The sequence below is a fragment of the Podarcis cretensis genome (assembly GCF_951804945.1).
Source record: "Podarcis cretensis genome assembly, chromosome: 1".
Lineage (NCBI taxonomy): Eukaryota > Metazoa > Chordata > Lepidosauria > Squamata > Lacertidae > Podarcis > Podarcis cretensis.
Window position 1 is genome coordinate 111202487 of NC_137170.1, and position 21334 is coordinate 111223820.

Below are 21334 nucleotides of genomic sequence, written 5' to 3' on the forward strand. Positions count from 1 at the left end.
TATAACTCCATTGGGGAAATTGAGTACCATAATAAAGTAGACTTCCACTTTCCGCAATGAAATTCAATGACTGTTGAGGAGTTTAGGGTTTAGAAAATTGAAAAATGAAACCTTTGGTTTTTCGCTGCTGTTTGATGATGTGTAGCAAGTCCCTTTATGGACTGAGGCTAACATCCAAATAGTAACAAGCTTGCAGTGAATAGAGCCCACAGAGGATAAGCTACTAAATCTTGCAATAAAAGCTGTGTGATTTACAGTAAATTCCAGAGGGCTGACAGCACCACAGCTGAGGGCATAAACACTTCTTTCATGGCTGAGGCTTCAGTCAGCTCTGTCTGCTGTGAAGTACAATTGAGCAGTGAGGCATGCTGCTTACCAGCAATGACTTTGATAAATAACTAGGAAGTCCCACTGTTGGCTTAAAACTAGAAGTTGTTCAGTTGCAATTCTGCATTTGTCCTGCTTTAATGGGTATGGAAGTGGCTTTAGCTGTAATCTGTCAGTGATTGATTAGGCCTTCCTGAATCCCTTCTCCACTCAGTTTGCAGCTCCCTGGCTCTCTGCAGTTAAAAACAAAATTGGTACATATCTGATTGCCCTCTTATGAGGAAAGTAAACACTCTTAATTCTGCTCAAGTGAGTATGAGTTAAATGGCCACAGCTGATAAATTGTCGACAACAAGGCGACACGTTTTAACAATTGAGCACATCAGCACGTGTTCGCAGTTGGTCGTGCTGCAGTTTAAAATTCTAATCAGCATAAGGTATTTTATGTACGGGCAAAGAGGCCAAGAACAGAGAAGAATACCGAGGGTTTCTCTCTGAGCTTTCCAGACTCATGCAGAAGCTTTCTCTGTATAAACTGGGCATGGCATTAATTAAATACATGAACAAAGTCAGAAGGAAACCAATCTGTAACAAGACCTTTTAAAAAGAGGAGAGGCTGCTATATTTATGTGTGATTATTAACTTCTGGTTATACTGCAATTTGGATACAATCCGTCCTGAGGTGGAAAAAACATTGAATTCTTAAGTATGTTTTAAAAGCAAGTGTAATGTGGCACTTTTGAGCTGTTCCCCCGCCCTTCCTAGTCACTGGTTTGTTCAAGCTGCTGTGATGTCATGGAATATTAATAAACATTCTAATTTTAAAAGTGCAAGGTATCGGCAGCAGACTATTGACAAACAACACACAGTGCAGAGGGTTGACAGGAACAGAATATTGACAAACCAGCAGTGAGACTTCTGTGAGACAACAATCTGGATGAGAGGAAAAAAATGATAGAGGGCTTGCATAGAGGAGGAAATATGTCACAGAAAGAAATGGCAGAGGTAAGGATGCTACATAAACATGGAAGATGAGGTCTGGCAAGTGGAAGAGGTCCCAGGAAATGGAGGATCAAATAGACAAGGTGCCTAGCAGTCAGTTATCTGAAGGGTGGTGGATCTAAGGGGAAGGATGGGTAGAGAAGGCACCTGAAGGATGAGGAAAGAAGAGATGGATGAAGGAAGGGAAGGGAAAGGGGAAAAAAAGAAGAGTTGAGGATGATGGTGATAAAAATAGGGATATAATCAGGACTATGCACTATTTACTAGACACATAGACAACAGAGATTTGAAAGATGGCTAAGGAGCCAAAGCAATGAGTGAGGGACTGAATTATGCATACCAAATAATCAAAACACTGCTTTATTTTATTATTCTTTAGTATGTTATATTATGTCACTCAAGTGAATCAAGTCCTGCTAACAAAAACTGTATATAGATACTTATCAAGCTGATAATATTCCCAACCAAAAATGCAAATTGAACCACCTTCTTCTATGAAAGCCAAAAGATAACCATGCAGGCAGAATGTGATGATTTGAAACATATAAAGGTGAGAAAAGCCCAAACATATACTTGGTGACTTTTCCATTGTCATTGTAGGCATCCTCATATACCAGATACAGTACATCTGTTATGATTCCTAGAGCCACTAAACTACATAAGTTAGCTCACCTGAAACAAGATGGCTCCCATCCTTCACTCTTTAGACATACTACAGTGATATTTGTTAGGGGAAAGTGGTTCTTTTATCACACTGGTTATCACTCTCCAGAGGATGGCCTCAGCAGCAAGGGTCCCAGTTACAGAATATATGAGCTTAGACCAAAGTATTCATGAATGAGGACAGGCAGATTGTAGCACAGTCCAAACAATCTGGGGGTCAATATATAACAGAGAGGTCAGACAAGATACAACACAGCAAGTTAGGGAGGTTAAAATTAGGCACCAGGAGCTAGAGAGCTGTGTTACTTCCAGCAATTAGAAGGCTCTAACCACAGTTCCTACTGATGAAGAAGCATCAGGAATGACTTACACACAAGCAGACTCCTTACTCATGAGTAGACTCATCAGTAGATTTGGCCTATAGGTGCATATTGTGCCATTGCTCTCCGGCCCTCCAGATGTTTGGGACTACAATTCCCATCATCCCCGACCACTGGTCCTGTTAGCTAGGGATGATGGGAATTGTAGTCTCAAACATCTGGAGGGCCAGTGTTTGCCTATGCCTGCTCTTTGGACTGGACCCAAAACTGTTGGTACCACATCCGCTCCCTCCTCCCTCCTCCCTCCAGGAGTTCCAGGGTTCCTCATCAGGTACCAACCCAGAGGGCCCCTCAATGGGCTCCTCAACATTGCACTCAGCATTGACTGATCCTCCAGCTCCTCAATATGTGGGGTGTCTGCTTCATCCTCTAAGGAGTTCATGCTTGACACTAGGAACATATGATGTTTTGGGCTTTATTGTTGTAAATACCACAGGGAATCTAATTTCCTCATCTTCCAGAAAATCCTAAGGAAATCAAAATCTGGCTGACTTTATGTATTTATATAACATTAAATTAAAATTTTCCTCCTCCCAGTTCAAAATGTCCCAACTGTTGACAAACCTGAATTTTTGAAGGAAAGATTTTAATGTTTATCCAAAGTGAACAGCAGTTTGGAATTCCTACCCTCCTTTCTTTAGCAATGAAAAGGAACCATGACTTTGTGCAGAAGTTCATGCCCTTTCCTTAAGATTATTTATGGCTTCTTACTCCACTGGGTGATAATCAGCATAGGATATATTTCTCACACTTTGAGTAGGCCACCTCAAAGAGCTATCAAGAAATGTAATAGCACCACACAAGAGCCACATGGTCTAGGTAGACTGTATGTCTTGATTCTAAAATAGTCTTTTCCCATTTTCGACCCTTTCTCTCTTTTTGAGCAATCAGCTTTGATTTCCCCCTCTTCTTCATCCTTGAAACTGGCCAGATCTCATGACCCACATGCATTGAATTGTTCCATTGTTGCTTTTGGACTTTTTACTGTGACAGAATAGCAAAGAAATACTTCAGGGAACTGAGAGTGTTGTTTTAATGTTTGGGAGAGAGAAAATCTCTCTCTGCCAAGGATTTAGAAAATATTGTGCCCGTAAGCATACATCAAAGAGATTTGCATACCTGAAAAACAGCAATTTAAGCAGGAAAAAATGTAATGCTGATCAGAAATGACTAGTTAATAAATTTAGCTAGCAGCTGTGCTTTCTCCCTGGGTTTGTACTCAGGATTTAACACAAGTTTGTTTGAGCCAGAAGTAGTAAGCACTGAGAAAATGAGAAGCATGTCAAAATTAATACAAATTTAATGTCCAAGACAACAGTACGGATAGTGATGATAGTGGAGACATGCTTGTTTTGCCAGGCTTTTGGTGTGCCTTGCCATTATGGATGCTTGAGAAATTCAATCTTTGCAAATTCCTGATCCAAACTTGATGTAATCTGAATAGACCTGATTCAAACCGCCTAGATTCATATACAGTTATGAAGGTAGCTATCCATTGGATTTCATGCTTCTTGAACATCAAGGTGCAGTTCTCAGCTCAAAAATGATATCATAACCACATCTTTAAATGCAGATTTTCATGTGGTTTCAAAACAAAAAAAAAGATTATTTTTTTCAATTTCAGGCTCAAATAGGATGCAATAGACTTGTGTAAAAGTGTCAGGGACTGAAAATCAAACTGACTTGTCTGTCCCTATTTACCATGTGATCTTCTGCAAGTTTATGCAGAAGTTAAGACCCATAGTGTTCAATGGGGCTAGTTCCAGAAAAGTGTGCAGCGAATTGCAAACTTGTTTTGTTTCTTTTAGTTTTCTTTGCTGTTGATATGAATTGTTGCTCCAGTAATTAATTGTATTTTATTGCCATGGTTTCCTTGTATATTGTTTAGAACTATCGTGAGCCATCTCTTGGGGCCTTGTTGTTGAAAGACAAGCTAGGAAAAAGCAACAATGAACGTAATACTGGACACATTGTATACACATTGTGCATATATCTTCATACATGTGGGGTTGTATCCAGACTAGGCGAGAAATTCAACAAACTACTATGGCAATCATTCTGTCAGTGCAAGCATTTCAGCTTGCCAGTCAGAAAAATCCTCTCTATTCTCCCTGCACACTAGTTCCTAAATACAGAAACAAACCACGCTGTGTTCCAAAAACACCAACATCCCCATATCCATATTTAAAAACATACCAACAAATCAAGGGCTAGTGCTATGTTTGTGCAAAGTGCCTTCTGATGGATCCCCCTGCTCCATTGACTGGTCCTGCTTGGCATACCTAACCATGGCAGGCAGCAGCAGTATTCCGAGCAGTGCTAGCTTGCTAGGTCTAGCTACCATTTAAATTTCTCACAATGCCCCAGATCAACATTATGTAGAGATATTAAAGTGGAAGAAACTAGACCCAAATGCCTTGGGATGCTCTAATCTCTGGGCCCAAAGAAATGTTTAAAACGGGGGATAGGACATGTGCTAGTTTTGGGGGTAGGCCCTGGCAGAGTGCTAGAGCCTTGGCAGCTGTCCAAAGATGCCGGGAGCTGATGCAGACTCTGAGCAAATTGCAGGAACTGTTTTCTCCCCCATTTAGACCCAGGCCTACCTCAAACTGAGCTGGACAACCATTCCTGCTTAACATCCTTTTGGATTGCTGAGTTGAATTGCTGAGTTGGAAGGGACTCCAAGGTCCAACTCCCTGCAATGCAGGAATCTCAACTAAAGCATCTATGACAGATGGCCATCCATCTCTGCTAAAAGAAACCTCCAAGGAAGAAGAGTCCACCACTTTGCAATGGTGTCTGCTCCACTGTTGAAGAGCTCTTCCTGATGTTTAGTCAGAATCTCCTTTCTTGTAACTTAAATCAATTAGTTCAGGTCCTACCATCCTGTCATCTTCCATGAGAAAGCCCTTTAGATGTTTGAAGATAGCTATCTATCTCCTCTCAGTCTCCTCTTTACCAGGCTAAACATACCTAGCTCACTCAACCGTTTCTCATAAGGCTTGGTTTCCAGACCCTTGACCATCTTGGTCACCCTCCTCTGCACATGTTCCAGCTTGACAATATTCTTCTTGAGCTGTGGTGCCAAGAATGGGACACAGTACTCCAGGTGTGGTCTGACCAAGGCAGAATAGAGTAGTACTATTATTTCCCTTGATCTGGATACTATACTTTGGTTGATGCAGCTTAGAATAATATTCACTTTTTTTTGCTGCTGCGTCACACTGTTGACTCATGTTAAGCTTGTGGTCTACTAGGACTCCTAGTTCCCTTTCACATGTACTACTGGCAAGCCAGGTGTCCCCCCCCCCCATCTTATAGTTGTGCAGCTGGTTTTTCCTGCCTAAGAGCCTTACATTTGTCTCTACTGAAATTCATTTGTTAGTTTGGGCCAAATTCTCCAATCTGTTACAGTTATACTGGATATTGATTCTGCGGCATTAGCTATTTGTCCCAGTTTGGTGTCATCTGCAGATTTGATGAGGATCCCCTCAATTCCTTCATCCCAAGGTTGGGATATAAATTTAATAAACAATAAAATAAATACAGACTAGGCATTCTGAACGACCTGTTTTAGTTCCTATCTTCAAAGTTGTATGGCAGCTGAGATCTCTAGGTCCATATTCTGGATTGATTTATTGCTTTATTTTAAAGAAATGAATGGAAGGTACAAGCCAAAGATTACCATTAAGCCTAGAATATAGGTTATATGGGAAGGAAATATCTGCAATTCCAGTGTCGGGCAGAGATATCATGCCTTCCTCCAAACAAACAAACAAACAAACAAACAAACAAACAAACCCTGGCATGTATTGACTGAGGCTGGGCAGCCATGTCAGCAGGGCTGGCTCATGGAGAGTGATCCTCAAGAAGAACCACCACATTTTGTTTGATAGGCAAGTGTTCGCCTCATGACAGGAACTTAAGCAGTGTTTAACCAGCTGTTAGACTGGTAAAACACACACACCAAAATAACACCCAGCACCATCCTTTTCATTTTAATATAAAAGTTAACCAATAGAAATTAGCAAGGAGAAGCAGATCAAGTAAAAATGCAATACTGTGATTATTCGGTGTCTTTGTTTGGTAGGATATTTTAGTGTCATTTTAAGAGGTTTTTTTTTAGTCTTTTTAAAATAAAAAATGCTCTCTTCTCTTAATTGGAGCAGCCACTTAATCAGCATGACAGACTGTCCACTGATAACCCAATTAACAGGCTTCTACTGTCATTATATTAAAAAATATCACTGTAATAATAAATTGTAATTGTTGTGTGCTTCAGCCTGGAGACCTTTTCAAAAAGATTATTTAAAAAAGGAAGAAAGTGGAGAGTTTGAGTCCTGTGAACTCCTGGGTTATTGCTCTGTCTTGCAACAATGCGAAATTCAAAAACCTAAAATGTCTTTCTATGATGCTTTGCCTGTATCTTCCTAATTTTGATACATTTAAGAACAGAATACTAGGTATTCCTGCTCGGAATTAAGCCTTCACTGGATTCATAGGACTCATTCCCAGGTGAATCACAGGATTGCAGCTGTGAGATTGAGGGCATGTGGGTGCAGTCTTGGCTGCACTCCCACGCTTGGATCACCATTGCCAAGTTCATTGTCTTCCATGCATTGGAAGCTAAACTTCTGCAGAGGAGTGCCCTGTGCTTGTCACATGAGTTAGAACCCTGATGTTCCGGGGATTTCAATACCATGGGGAACCTAAGCAAGTAGAAAAGTTTCCACAAACACAAAAGTTTCCAGTAGTGTACCCTGCCTGGGGACACACCATTTGCCTAGGTTGCTCACAACAAATTGATGAATTCCCTTTCCTTGCAGTAAGAAGAGCCTATGTCGAAGAGGGATCTTTACCCACAAGTAAATGGTTCAGAATACCATGGTGTTGGGGCCAGCTCTGCCATTAGGCAGTGTAAGGTCATTGTCTTGGGAAGCAATGATGGGGTGGGGTGGGGGGAATAGAGCAGTGGAGGCTGGTCTGTTAGGGCAGATGGGGGCACTGTCCCACTAACTGCAGTCTGCTGTTAGCAAGAGCTTCCCCCACCTACCAGCCTAGCAGCTTCCTCCTCCTTCTCAAACCACTGAAGTACTCAGCAGTGAGGAGGATGGGGACAAAACTAGAATTGGTTGGCTGTGCCTGCCATTGGCCTCTCTACTTTCCTTCTGTTGGCCTCTCTACTTTCCACCCAACCTCTCCCAATGGGCATTAGTCCCAATGGGCAAAGCAGCAGAGGCAGCCCCCCATAATTCCTTCTGAGTCCCCCAGGTATTGCCTTTTGTTGGGTATAGCAGTGCGTGTGCCACAGGCCTTTCAAATACTCCTATGATGGGCTGCTGTCCTTGGGTACAGTGTAGGATGTTGACAGTGTTGATGTAAGATTCAACTGCTGGCCCAGTGTCTGCTTCTGTACATGGAACAAGTGTGTTTGTGTGTTGGGTGTGTGTGCCATCTTGCCCTTTGTCTTCAGCAGCAAAATGTCTTTTTTTAAGAATCAGTTTGGTAGGGACCACCCCCAGAACAAAGCCATTCACAAAAAGTCACCTGATCCTTACTGAAATGGCACACTTGTCTTTCTGAAAAGCCCAGCACCCCCATTATGTAGCCAAACAGAGCACACCACCCTAGAAAATACAGTAGCAGAAGTAGAGAAAAACACACACACACGCACACCAAATGTGCTCCTGAATGCAATAAATCATCTTCGGCTCAAAGCAAATGAAACGGTCCCAAGCTATTCCCCCAAATGACAAGTACATCTGTAGTCTGGCAAACAAGGCTGGAGAAGAGCTCTGTATTGTTTTGCCCTTCTGAGGGAAGGCCCAGCTCCCCCAACTCGGGGATGCGGAGGACTGCAAGGCTAGAGATCTCCCTTTGTTGTAGCAGGAGATAGGTCATTAAGCAGACCCTCAGGAATACAGCTATAGTTATTAATTAGGGCTTAAGGGCCCAGTCCTGTGAAGTGTTGAGCATCTCGGTGGGATGCCAAGAGGAGCTGAAGTCACAAGAGGCTGGTTACCTGCCTTTAGAATCAGGGCCTTCAGTCTTAATAAGAAGTATTTCAATGGCGCTTGCTGGGCAAGAAGCAGCTGGTACAACAGAGAAAAGCACACTCTATGTGTGTGTGTGTGTGAGAGAGAGAGAGTGAGTGAGTGTGTATGTGTATGTTGGGGTGGGGGGATTTTAAATGGCTCCACTAATGATATTCTATTTAACTGATGTAAAAAAGAATCCCCTAATGTAACAGACCACAGAAAGGATGGCTGGATTAATTCTTACAGTGCCCCCCAAAAGACTAGTTACCTAGCTATTAACTAGTGAGTTGGGTACTGTGAGACTTGGACACTATAAACTCAGTCCAAATGCATGAAGTCAAGCAGCCTATTGTTTTGTTAATTTCTACTTTTCAAAGTTAATTTCTTTACTTTTTTTAGTATTAGTCATGTATTACGAGAATTAACATAAAGGTGATAATGCATGATCTTTATATGCTGTCCTATTAAAATGAAGCTATTTTTAATACTTTTAAGAGGCCTATCAGAAAACACAATTTATATCCTCAAAGTATATTTTGTCAGATTCAAGTATAATTTTTGCATTCATATTCTTTTATGAATTTTAATGGAGACACTTAAATTGTAATTATTCCTCTCAGCTCAAATGCAGGTAACAAATGGAATTCAATCAGTGTTTGCGCATAATGACCATCATTAAGAGAGAAATAATAATGACATTCTCTCTGCATTAAACTTGCAGACTCTTTACACAATGATCTGAATACCATTATTGATCTCCATGGAGATATGCAATTGTCACCTATTCTGCATAATATCTGAATGTTAAATACATTTGTTTGGAACAAATATTTTAATGAATACAGTCAGTTCCACTTAATTAACTATCTGATAACTGAATATTTTTACTTAATAATTCAACACGGAACATCAAAATTGTCCTTTTAGAAATCAAATGCACTTGAGATTAGACAGATATTCATTTAAATTTTCATAAAAATGTATATAGAGTTTAGAATCTCCCATGAAATCCTTTAAAGTGCATGTGTGTAAGAGCACCAGTTAAGTATTTCAATAACATTTTCTTTATCCTTTGTTTATTACCATCTCTTAGAAGTTTGCAAGTGAAATTCATGTTGCTATCAAAGTAACTATTTCATTTACATTGCCCACTGGCATGTGATTGTAGTGTTGTTCAAGTGGGCTTGGTTACCGGCATTCTCCTTTTCAAAATGGGGTCTTGCAGCAACTTTACAAAGTGCATAGTTATACGGGCTTTGCCAACAGACATTTTGGAACATGAAGCAAGGAGACATAGATCACCCTGACTCCGTTTTTTTATTATGTCATTAATTACTATAAACCTTCTGACTTCAAAGAGACCTTAGTTTTGAAAGGGTTTTCAAAATCCTAAGTACCGCAGAATCTTCGGCAGTCATAAAAAAGAGTGCACTTTTATGTATTGATAGGAAAATATTAATATCCATTTACTTTGAAAGTCCCCACCCCACATTTCCCTTTACTTTGTTAAGCTTGTTTCCCATGTGTTTGGATAGAAAAGGCGACAGACAAAATCTTACCACATCACACCAAGTATTTAATAGGTTTTGTATTGTAGGACAAAACAGAGCTCCCTTTCAGAGACTATATTTCCTCCAAGCCAAGTTCAGCTTTAGAATTTGTTTTCTGTTCCAGAGAAGAAAAAAGGAACAGCCATTTGCCTTTCTCCTACTCCTTCCATACTCACATATTTTATTTCATTGACCATTTGTAGCAACAAATGTGACAATCAGGTTTTTGTTAAGACAATTTTGGAACAGATAACCAATGCATTATTGTAAGAAGGCCAACCTTCATGTGGAGGCTCAGCCTTGTATATGAAAGCTCTTATTTTTGACATGTCCCACAAGCTTCTTCTGAACCAGGGCAAACATCAAGGACCACATGGTTGGATATCTAAGATAGAGTACATTGAAAGAGCTCCCTGGGATTGTTTTACCCCATCACTATTACAGCCTGCTTGCTTGCTCACCCACCAGTCACTCTAGCCAACAATGATGGTGAGAATGAGGAGAAGTAGATGCTACTGCCTGCTTGCTCATTGGCTTTTTTCCCTGGCAGCCAGTGTAGTGGAAATAATGATGAGGAAGATGTGCAGCAGCTTCTGGTGATTATGGCAGTGAGGAAGAAGAAGAAGAAGAGTTTGGATTTGATATCCCGCTTTATCACTACCCTAAGGAGTCTCAAAGCGGCTAACAATCTCCTTTCCCTTCCTCCCCCACAACAAACACTCTGTGAGGTGAGTGGGGCTGAGAGACTTCAGAGAAGTGTGACTGGCCCAAGGTCACTCAGCAGCTGCATGTGGAGGAGCGGAGACACGAACCCGGTTCCCCAGATTACGAGTCTACCACTCTTAACCACTACACCACACACTGGTAGACTTACTGAGGGAGTGGGTCCCATAGTCAGTGTCATCACCTAGGACCTTCCAAAACCTGCAACCTACACTTCTCTGAACCTTTCCAATCACACTCCAAACATAAAGAGGAGGTGTGAGTTAAAAAGGGGTGTGGTCATTGCTTACCGAATGGTTAATAGGGATCATAGGACCTTGGAGGGAAAGATGGGATATAAATACAAACAAGCAAACCAACTGTCCAAAGTGACCATAAATGAGCTATTAGTTTTGTTTCTGCCATGGGTGGACCATTTTAATGGACTGCCAAAATTCTGCAATAGCAGTGTGGTGTTGGCTGGTTCCAGAATTTGGTTGCCTTTAGTTGCTCTCCTTTGTGTTGTGTGGGAGTTGGTGTTTCCTGCAACAGGGGCTGGACATTGTGATGAAGATTTCAGCCTTGCAATTGTGTTTCCTTGCTGCATCAAAGATCCTACTTCTGAGTAGCTGACTGTACTATGTGACCTTCAAAGACACTCTCAACCTTGTGATACAAGAAAAAGAATTGAATGCCCATAGCCTTAAAATGCTACATTGGAATGTTACAGAAGAACTCAGTGTGGTGGTGAATTAAATGACTCTAAAAATATTAATACTTTCCAGACTACAATGATGTGTTTATCATAGACTACTTAATCAGGCTCCTTTTATGCCACATCCAGGCTGGGTGGCACTGGCAGTATTTGTATATCTATACGCTCGATCACTTCCCTTTATATTATACAGTGTACATGACATTTCCTGGACGAATGCAGAGTGTGTTTACTATACTACCACTCGATCATTATCTTGGGTTAACGGCCACTGTGCACCCTCCTCCTTCCTCATTATTATGGTGGCCGGATCCCAGCAATTGATCACTCTCCTAGCTCTGTCCAACAGCTCTTTGGGTGGGAGTTCTGTATCTGTTTGTTATGTTTGCTTTGTGAAAGCAATAAAGTATACAGAAAATGGACAATCATTTTCTCTATTGTTTGTCAGGGGAGGGGGAAGATCCTTAAAACAAAACAAAACAAAAAACAAAACAAAACATATTTTTGCCAAACTAGAATGGGGTAGGTGAGGGGAAATCAAAGTGTATACATACTGTAGACAGAAAATTCTGACAATGTTAAGGAATGAAAATTCAATATGTCTACCTATTCACACACACACATGTACATGCATGTATATATACCATCCCAACATTATTATTTACAGTAATAGTCATCCACCCTTCATCATAAGATCCCAGGGTGGGTTACTTCTAAAAAATCAATAATACAGCAAAACAAATGAAACAACCCCATTCCCAAATACCATATAATACATTTATGTAATACAGACAATACAAAACCAAAGGGCATTTTTTTTGGGGGGGGGGCACTATCACTAATAGTTCAACAGTCTATTTTTTTAAAAAATAATCTGCATGAGAATGAAGTCAGTAAAGGAGCAAGGCTCAGATTTATTACCAACAGGGGCCTTGATCTTCTAGCCCCAAACATGTACTTGACAATAACAGAGTTGGCAGGTACAGATTACCAAACGGTTGTGCCAGTCTCTCCCCTCCGCATGGCATTGCCGAGGCCCCAAATACCCTCCCTATTAGACATGCCTCGTAAAGCAGCACATTCCATTTCCGAGGTGCTGCTCAGCATCCCTAACCTCCTCTAGGAAGCCCATGGGGTGAGTGGTAGTGCCACTACTGATGATAGTGTTCAAGGAAGAAATGTATTTACTAAATTGAATTTTGAATGGGATAGCAAAAAGATTGCCATAGGCAGTGGGGAGGACTGATATAATCCTACCAGCTTAGTTCATGTTGTTGCATACGGGTGAAACAACCGTATCATTTACAGTGGGGGGAAGGGGGAAGGAAAGGGTAAAAGGAATCACAAGATAGAAGATTTATTAGTACTTGCATTTAATGTTATTGTAGCCTAGTGTAACTGTGTGTTAGAGCAGGTCCAATCACTTTCATTTATCATAAAACAAAAATGGAAAAGAAAGCGAGTCAGGAAACTTGTATTTTTGCTGGCTCTTCTATAGGGGATTCTATACTTGATACTTGACTTGGGCTATTTTTCATTTTGTATTTTATAATGCCAAGATCGTATGGAGTGCCATCTTTATTGCAACTATTTTCAGTGGCTCGCAGCAATCCCAGTCTCAGTGATATTACAATGTATAAAACCATAGTAAAACAAAAGACAAAAATGTAGAGTGTGATTTTGCCAACATCATCACATCATCTTAAGGTAGCAGAAGATTACTAAGAATTGAAAATCCTTGAATATTTCCTCATTTGTTATGACAATGCTATCAAACAATAATGAACAGGTTGCGTCCCCTTTCGAAATAGATCTTTGTTTTTTGTTTGGTATCTTTCTGACATTTTCTCAATTATTCCAGCTTTAAGAAATTAGTGCTCAATAATCATGATGTGGGCTGTGTAGGGTCACTTTGAGGAGAGCGACACAAAGAGAGAGAATTAGCTGTCCATCCACAGCAGAATTCTGGAGTTCTGTATAAAGGACTAGTCAGAGGCATAATTTGAAAGTTTTTCTTGGATGGAACTTTGCAAAGCCAAAGAAAGGTCTACTACATTTAAAACAAGAATGCAAAAGAAGAGACACGAAATGTAAGCGGTTTCTGTACATTTTAAGGGCTAATAGAGGAATAGAAAAATAATACAGTCATTCAGATTGCAACACCAGCTGTGCAATGAAGGAAAGAAAAACCAGTAGCTAAACTGAGTCCATTTGTGGTTAATAAAAATATAAACATACAGAAAAGCAGTTTAAGGGCAAATGAGCTCAGTGGTATAGCCCATGCCTTGTGTGCAGAAGGTCCCAGGTTCAATCCGTACCATCTCACAGATCAGGTGAGAAGAAAGGCCTCTCTCTGCCTGGGGCCCTGGAGAGCTGCTGTCTGTCAAAGTAGTTAATATTTATTTACTAAAACCATTTCTCTATTGCCCTTCACTGGTAATACCATGGCTGTTCAAAACAATAGAAAAACATTTTTCATACAAAACATGTTAAAATACAAAATTCACAGTAAAACTAGCCAGTTCTGCCAAAAGCATAGCATGACTAAAGCAATGATAAGAACGATAAAATATCAATGATAAATGATAATCTCACCACATTGTTGTTGTTGTTGTTGTTGTTGTTGCTGCTGCTGCTGCTGCTGTTGTTGTTTCAATACTGCCCTTCATCCATGGATCACAGGGCAGTTTACAATATAAAAACACAAAGATACATAACATAATAACCGACACAAAAAATATCCCCCCTGCAGTTTGATGGACCATATATTTTTAAATTAGCCAAAGGCCTGCAATAAGAGGAATGTGCTTGCCTAAAGATATATGAAAAAGGCGGCAGGTGAGCCTCTCTGGGGAGAGCATCCCACAAGCATGGAGCCACTACAGAAAAGGCCCATTCTCGTGTTGCTGACTTCTCCTGGAGGAGGCACAAGAAGGGCCTCAGGTGATGATAGCAGGGTCTGGGTTCTGCAGGAGAGGGGATCCTGCAAATGTCATCCTATCAGATGGTTCATTCTGCATGATGTTGGAATTGGGCCTTTGTGTGATGGCACTCCCTCCCTTTGGAACACCCTCCCATTATGTATCAGAAAGGCACCTTCTGTATTGTTTGTGTGACACCTGCTAAAGACATTCCTCTTTCAATAAACCTTCTAAATGGAGTTCTGTGGCTCAAGTGGAGTCTCCATTGGATTTAAGTAGCTTAGTTACTAAGAGGGGGTGAGGCTTCTTTTGTCGAATATGTGTAAATAAGTAAAAAGGAGTAAATAGTTTATGTGTATGAGCTGTTGACACACAGAGGTAATTGTTTTTATACATGCAGTTGTTTTAATTGCTGTTATATATGTAACTGTTTTTATGTAAGTTTTTTTTAAAAAATCACTTCATGATGCTTCATGGGAAATAATTCATATAGGAAATAAACAGATAAATAATATGTTGACCAACTTGCAGAGTAGCTGTTTGGTAGAGAAGCTCATTGGTTTGCTGGTGGTCTTGCTGTAGAAACCATATCCTCACCAATCCCACAGTCAAGTCAAGTACTTTATTATGGTCATAGACCAGCATAAGCAAAACATCCAAATAAATAGCATAACAGTATGAATCTAAGTGAATAATTATTAAATAAATAGGAGCAAGAACCAAACGTAGATTTAAACATATACATATGAATACTTAATTAAGCATAGATAATGGGTGAGTAAAAATTTATGAGAAAAATTAAAAGATCAGTTAACACAGCTATATGGGGAGGGCTTCAGAAGTGTGGATCTAACAATATGGGCCTTCAGTTTAGGATTGAATTGTAGCATAGACCATTCTTCGTCGAATATCTATCATGGCAGCGCAAAATCTGGTGACTGAATATGTGACTTCTGGGCTCTCGTCCTGTAGTAATAGGGAGATGTGTTGTTCTGAACGCTCAGGAAACTTATATAAGATGGTTTGGATAAACCTAGTTTGAATGCCTATATAATACTGGCAATGAAGAAGGGCATGCTCCGTTGTTTCCTGCTGCCCAGAGCCACATGTCCATTTCCTCTCCTCTTAAGGTATCTTCCTATAACGGCCTTCCTGAATTGCTGAAGGGGGCGGCGGCCTGACAACGGGCCAAAGGGAAAGCCCTTCATTGTTTTGGTATTTTGAGATTAGCTATGTATGGCATTTGGGAAGTCAAGTATCTTCTAGTTTTGCTAATTAAAATTTTTGGGGACCTGGCTAGGTCTACCTGTCGTTCTGTATCTACCACACACTGTTTAATGTAGTTTCAATCCCATAGTTATCCCGCATGGCAATTTGGATCTGGGAGCATCTATCCTGCACTGCTGTCCTGGAGCCAATTTTGTGGTGTTAAGAAAATCCCCCAAATCCTCATGGCAAAACGCAATTACAGATAAATTGTTTTGTGCCTAGAGCCTGCCACAGAGAAAATAAAATTAAAATGGCCTCTTTCATGTGTACTGACCTCGGCTCTTCACTCTAAACTCTGCACTGACTTGGCACTGAACATTCGGGCAATGTTCAGGCTGCATCAATTTTTTTGCCTACAAACCTTTGGGAGATAAAGCAAAAGGGTTGGGTGTGGGTTGGAGGCTGGTAACAGCTGCACATAGACACAAACAACTTGCTCACCTTATTTCCATGGTGTCAGCATCTCTCCCCGATCTGAAGCTTCAAAATGATATTTAAAAAACCAAAACAAATAAAAACACTGAGGGAAATTCGAGACAGGTTGAAATCTCAAGTTGCTAGAACCCAGATAGCAGGGTTTTCCTCCTCTCTATCCCTGTTCCCTTCCTAATTCATTAAACATCTGGGGGGGTGGGCGGGCACCAGGTTGGCAAAATCTTTTCTTGAAGAACCAACCATCATTTCAAAGCTACATGATAATCAAAAAGTGGTGCACTTCATCGCACCCAATTTGGGAAATGTTAATTGCAAGAGCCTAAAGGAGAACTGATCTGATCTTTTGCTCATCAAAAAAAAAAGGGGGGGGGACAAGAAGGAGAGAAAACACATCCTCAACACAAATGTCAATTTTTATAGCTTTCAGTCAAATTACTATTTAAACAAATTGGTGTAAAGAGAGGGGTGCAGCATCTCTTGTGTCTAACAGGTCAACTTGTACATGTGAAAGGATCAAAGAATCCCAAGTTGTTCACACACAGCAACAAGTTCTGCATATACTGCTACTCTCATAACCCTCACCCTCCCACCCCACTGTTGAGGAGAATATTACAGCACACCCCCTTATATGCTTCCTGCTATTTAGTGGGCATAACAGGCCGAAAGTCTCTGTGTTTGTAGATAGACAGATTAGGGTAAGTGTGGGTCACCTCAGAGAGAGGAATCTGTCTGAAGGGCATTTGTAGATTACAAACTCACCAGCATGACTCCATGGCCATATATCTGAGATGCATATTTTTGGCACAAACACATTGCCAATAAAATGATACTCTAAAGACAACTCTTTGAATACAAGATAGGCAAATGTGACCCGATGTTAATTATAGCCATCAATTACGCTTGTGTAGTACAATAGAGATCATGTCATTGACATTACTGTAGGATATAGCCAACAATTATATGCATTTTTAAGACTGGGCACACTCTAGATTTATCTTGTGTTTGGAAAGCTCTGCAATTCCTACCCATTGCTGAGTACTAGAGTCTCACTGCCTTTCACAATGAACCAGCTTCTCACCATACATTGCCCATCTTGCCCATGAATACCGACCAGAGTTGGATTCATTGATTACTGTACCCAGTAGAGCCCTGCTGAAACCAACTTAGAACAGCCACTTAATGCATCCTCCAAAAGGAGGAAAAGGTGGGCAAAGATTCACATAATGTTTGCATAATTTATATATAAACAACAAATTAGAAATAATTACTATCATTTAAATGGAAATGCAATGCATCTCCTCATAACAGGAACCAGATGACCTGTGTGCCCTGCTCAGTCTGCTGTTCAGGTGCTGGTGGGTAATGTCAAGGCCCCTCCTCCTCTTCCTTCATAAAGTCCTTGATCTTTAAATTAGACTTGGACAGGCCAGCAATTCAAACAGAGGGCTGGTCATTCAAGTGGAGGGTTGTTCTCTGTCAAGCAGGTTACCTGCCTCCCTCCAACACAACTGAAAGTTGGCTGTGAATGGCCCTTTGTCACACAAATGTATGCTTTTTTTTTTTGCTTTTGCTTTTTTCTTGAAAACATCCAAAGCACCTTATAAAAGCTCAAAACAATACAATCAAAAACATGAAATTTAAAAGCTGCATGAAATACTAAAACAGCAGCAAGAAAACATACCTATTTAAAAGCACCAGGATAGTCCATTAAAGAATGTAGAAGCATGAGGTCACAAAAAAGTAAAAAGCTTGCTGAAATAATAAAAAGGATGGATAGCCCCCAATCCATGAATCTATACATGTGCATGGCAGAGCTTCCATGTTCACTTTAATGGAAGGTGATTTTCACTGTTCCCATCCCTGTGTGCTCATTGTTTATTCTACTATTAAGGTGAATGAAGAAACCACTGCAAGACAGGTGTGTGCCTTTCTGCTCCTCAAGAAACAACTGGATCAGAGTGATGGTATAATTCCTAAAATCAAAGATGATTCTTTATTTCATTCCATTCAAAAAAGGTCTCTGGCCACCTTCTCACAAAATATAAAATTGATGGTGTTTCCCCCATAATTATTAGATTCATTTTTCTATTAAAATGTTTTAAGGAAGCCAGTGCTTTGCCTAATGAATGCAGCTTGATTCACTATGAAAATGCCACTTTATCAATTATTGTAGACTTAGACTGGATGACTTAATGAAGCTTTAATTCAATATGTGGCACCAGCATGCTGATAGACACCAGTTTTAAAAAATGGTAGTGTTTCTAGAAAAACAAAGGCATTCACACATTGAGTGTGGGCTCAAACAGTTACAGGAATGGGGTCTAACTTTCAGCACAGCAAATGTGGGCAGAGATATGAAACTACAATATGACATGCTAAAAACCTAAAAGAGGCAATGCACATACTTTTGTAACCTAAGAAAACCTATATTAAAAATTATTTTTAAAAAAATAAAAAAACAAAGCCATACACACCTCTCATTCAGCTTAACTGCCATGCACATCCCATCCTCTTTGAACTTTGAACTCACAGACCATGCTGAAGCCTAGAGGACATTCCCAGCTATTATGGCCTCTGATTGGCTATTCCATATTCCATTTATGGATTCTCCTCTATGTGTGTTTTATGACCCTTTATATATCACTTAATTACAATAATCTCTAAGTAGTATATAGTAAGCTTAACAAGTACAATAGAAATAGAATCAGTTAAAAATGAACTATAAAATCAGAAATGACTTTAAATGCCTGCTGAATTATTTTTTTTTAAAAAACCTCTTTGGTAAGTGCCAAAGTTTTAATAGAGAGGACTCTCTATTATCTGATAGCAGCTGGGAGAGAGTTCCACAGAATTGGACCCCCAATTGTGAATACACAGCTCCTGGTGGGTATGAATGTCCAAAATGTGATTAATATCAACATTCAGTTCCAGATGTATTTTGTAAAAAGTTACATGATCCCTCACATTTTGGACACTTTTTTGTGAAAGTGGCCAATCCTGCTTATGTGATGGTCAAATCTACTGGCAGTCACCAAATTTCCATCGAAATTCACTGTAGTATATCATGCAACCATGGACTTAGAAGCAAGGCCTGGTGAAATCAATGAAAGCTTGATAAAGATGTGAAAGGGATTTGCAACAGACTTTACAGCTTTTCCATTCATGAAGCATCCCAAGGCCCTTTGATTGACACAGATGATGTTCGGTTATTTCAATTAGCAAAGGGACAGTATTTCAGATCTAAACGATCACCTCAGATTATTTAATGGAAAAGTAGCATATCCATTTTACATAATCACTTCTTTAAAAAAAAGAAAGCCTTCAGAAATGTATAGCCAATCTTTTACAGATCATGTACTAGCCACAATTTCTCCCAAGGGGCCCAATTTTGTGTTGCTTTTCACACTTTCTGGCTTAATATATAACGGTTTCATTAATTTTACAGTTTATGATTTCTGTTCAGTCTTTTAATGTGGATGCTCCTGAGAGCTTCAGATATTCTAGTCAGACATACTTTGACATGGGGTTGTGAAATATGGATGAGTTTTTTTCATGTAACTATTAAATGCCCAATTATCTTGTAATAAATTTATTTATTAAAGTCCATTTCAGTGATGTCTGTATTTCTTCACCTCCCCATAAAAGACTGGCGATAATCGGACTGATTTCCAACTATGATTTATGTAATCTCAGGCAATTCCACAGACTATGTGGAATACATTCAGCCCTGCAGATATTTAAATCATACCAATAACTGGAAAATGCAAATAGGGGATAGAGGCTGGTTAGCTGAAAGAACATTCTTCCTCTCATCAAGTATATCATCTATGCCAGGTGCATACATATTTTTGCAAGCAATGAACATGAAATAGTTTGCATGCATCTGTCTTGGGTGACAGTGGAGGAGTTCACTTTTGAGGATTAAGTTAAACTGCTGTGGCTATACAGACTGATATGGGAGAGTCCTGTTTTGTTGCAGCTGGGGCAGACGAAGGCATCTGTTTGTGTTGCTGCAGATGTACCATGGCGTTTCTTCTCTCTGTGTTCCTCCTAGAGGTCATTCCTCTTTGGTTATTGCTATGGATGCATGACCTGACTGCCTTTCTCCAGGCAGTAAGCATCACATTTTTCCATACCTTCTTGGAGAGGTGAGGCATTGCTGTAGCTGCCTTGCCAATATGCTTGTCCAGCTTAGTGTCAATGGAGAGGTTGTTGGTTATGGTGGAACCCAGGCAGACAAAATTGCCTACCCCCTCAAGCATGTGGTCACCAGTGTTGATGCCTGGAGCGCTGGGATGTCAGGCTGATTGTAAGGCCAAGCGCTGGGATGCCATCAGGCTGATGGTAAGGCCAAACTCCCTGCAGGCTTGTGCGAAATGGTTGATGAGTAGAGCTTCCCCAGAGTGTGCTGTCAAGGCTGTGTCATCTGCACACAACATCTATCAGCTATGGACCTGACACCTGTTTGTCTTGGCACCATCGCTCCTTGAATGAAAGTACACACTGTCTTCAGTTGAGCTGAAGGTATATGAGACCACCGGGAAGAGGAATAAGCCAAAGAGAGTTGAGACAAGAACACACCCCTGTTTCATACCACTCTTTATATGGAAAGCACTTCTGCTGGGATTCTGTCCTGTCCTTTTTCTCATGAGTGAGTATAGCTGCAAGGCAGCAGTGGTTTAGGATCAGCATTTTCCTTCTCCTAGACAGGCTACCTTCCCAGTTTGATGAGCCCCATTTGCTGCTGATTTCACAGCACACGCAGAAACTGCCTTCTTGACTGTTGGACCTGCTATTGGTCTCACCTGCTCAATCCACCGGAGCCTGTCTTTGCATGCAAGGGATAGACAAGTCCCAAACTCACCAACCCATAGACTACCCTCACCTGGTTTAGCTGACCAGTCAAAGCCATTACCCAGGGTGTGGCCACTATCACATGGTGACAGCTTCTAGGAGCCACTGATGAGAGCTATCAATGGTAGATGAACTGCCAGAAGAAGCATGGTGTGCTGCTAGCAAAGCCTTTGAATCACAAACACATTATTCTCTACCAAGGCAAAACACCTACTGTCTCTGGTGTCCCACACCAGAGGTACTGCTGTTATGGGAGAGGGGAGACAACATCTATCAACCACTTTTTCCACATCATCTATAATTCTGTCCCCTGGTTTTCTTTTCTCCTCTTCTAAACAATCAAACCACACTTTCCTTACCACTGCTCTAACCTCCTGGTTAGAGTAGTGACATAACATCACTAGCATGCCTAGAGTGGATGTGGTGACTCCATGAAGCATCAAGATCCCCAAAGAAGGTCTGAAGAGGTATCCATGTG

At 40.5% G+C, this 21334-nt stretch overlaps 1 protein-coding gene across 9 annotated transcripts in view; it reads left to right on the plus strand.

The window, feature by feature from the left end:
- LOC307219871 (uncharacterized protein) overlaps nucleotides 1-21334 on the plus strand; it is a 418411-nt gene that overhangs the window by 192550 nt on the left and 204527 nt on the right. For 2 of the 9 annotated variants that reach the window (XR_013840607.1, XR_013840608.1), the window contains exon 3: nucleotides 15656-15968. The exons of the other annotated variants lie outside the window; for them this stretch is intronic. The gene's annotated coding sequence lies outside the window, so the exon portion shown is untranslated. Of the gene's footprint in view, nucleotides 1-15655; nucleotides 15969-21334 lie in introns of those variants that run through there. 9 annotated transcript variants of the gene reach the window in all.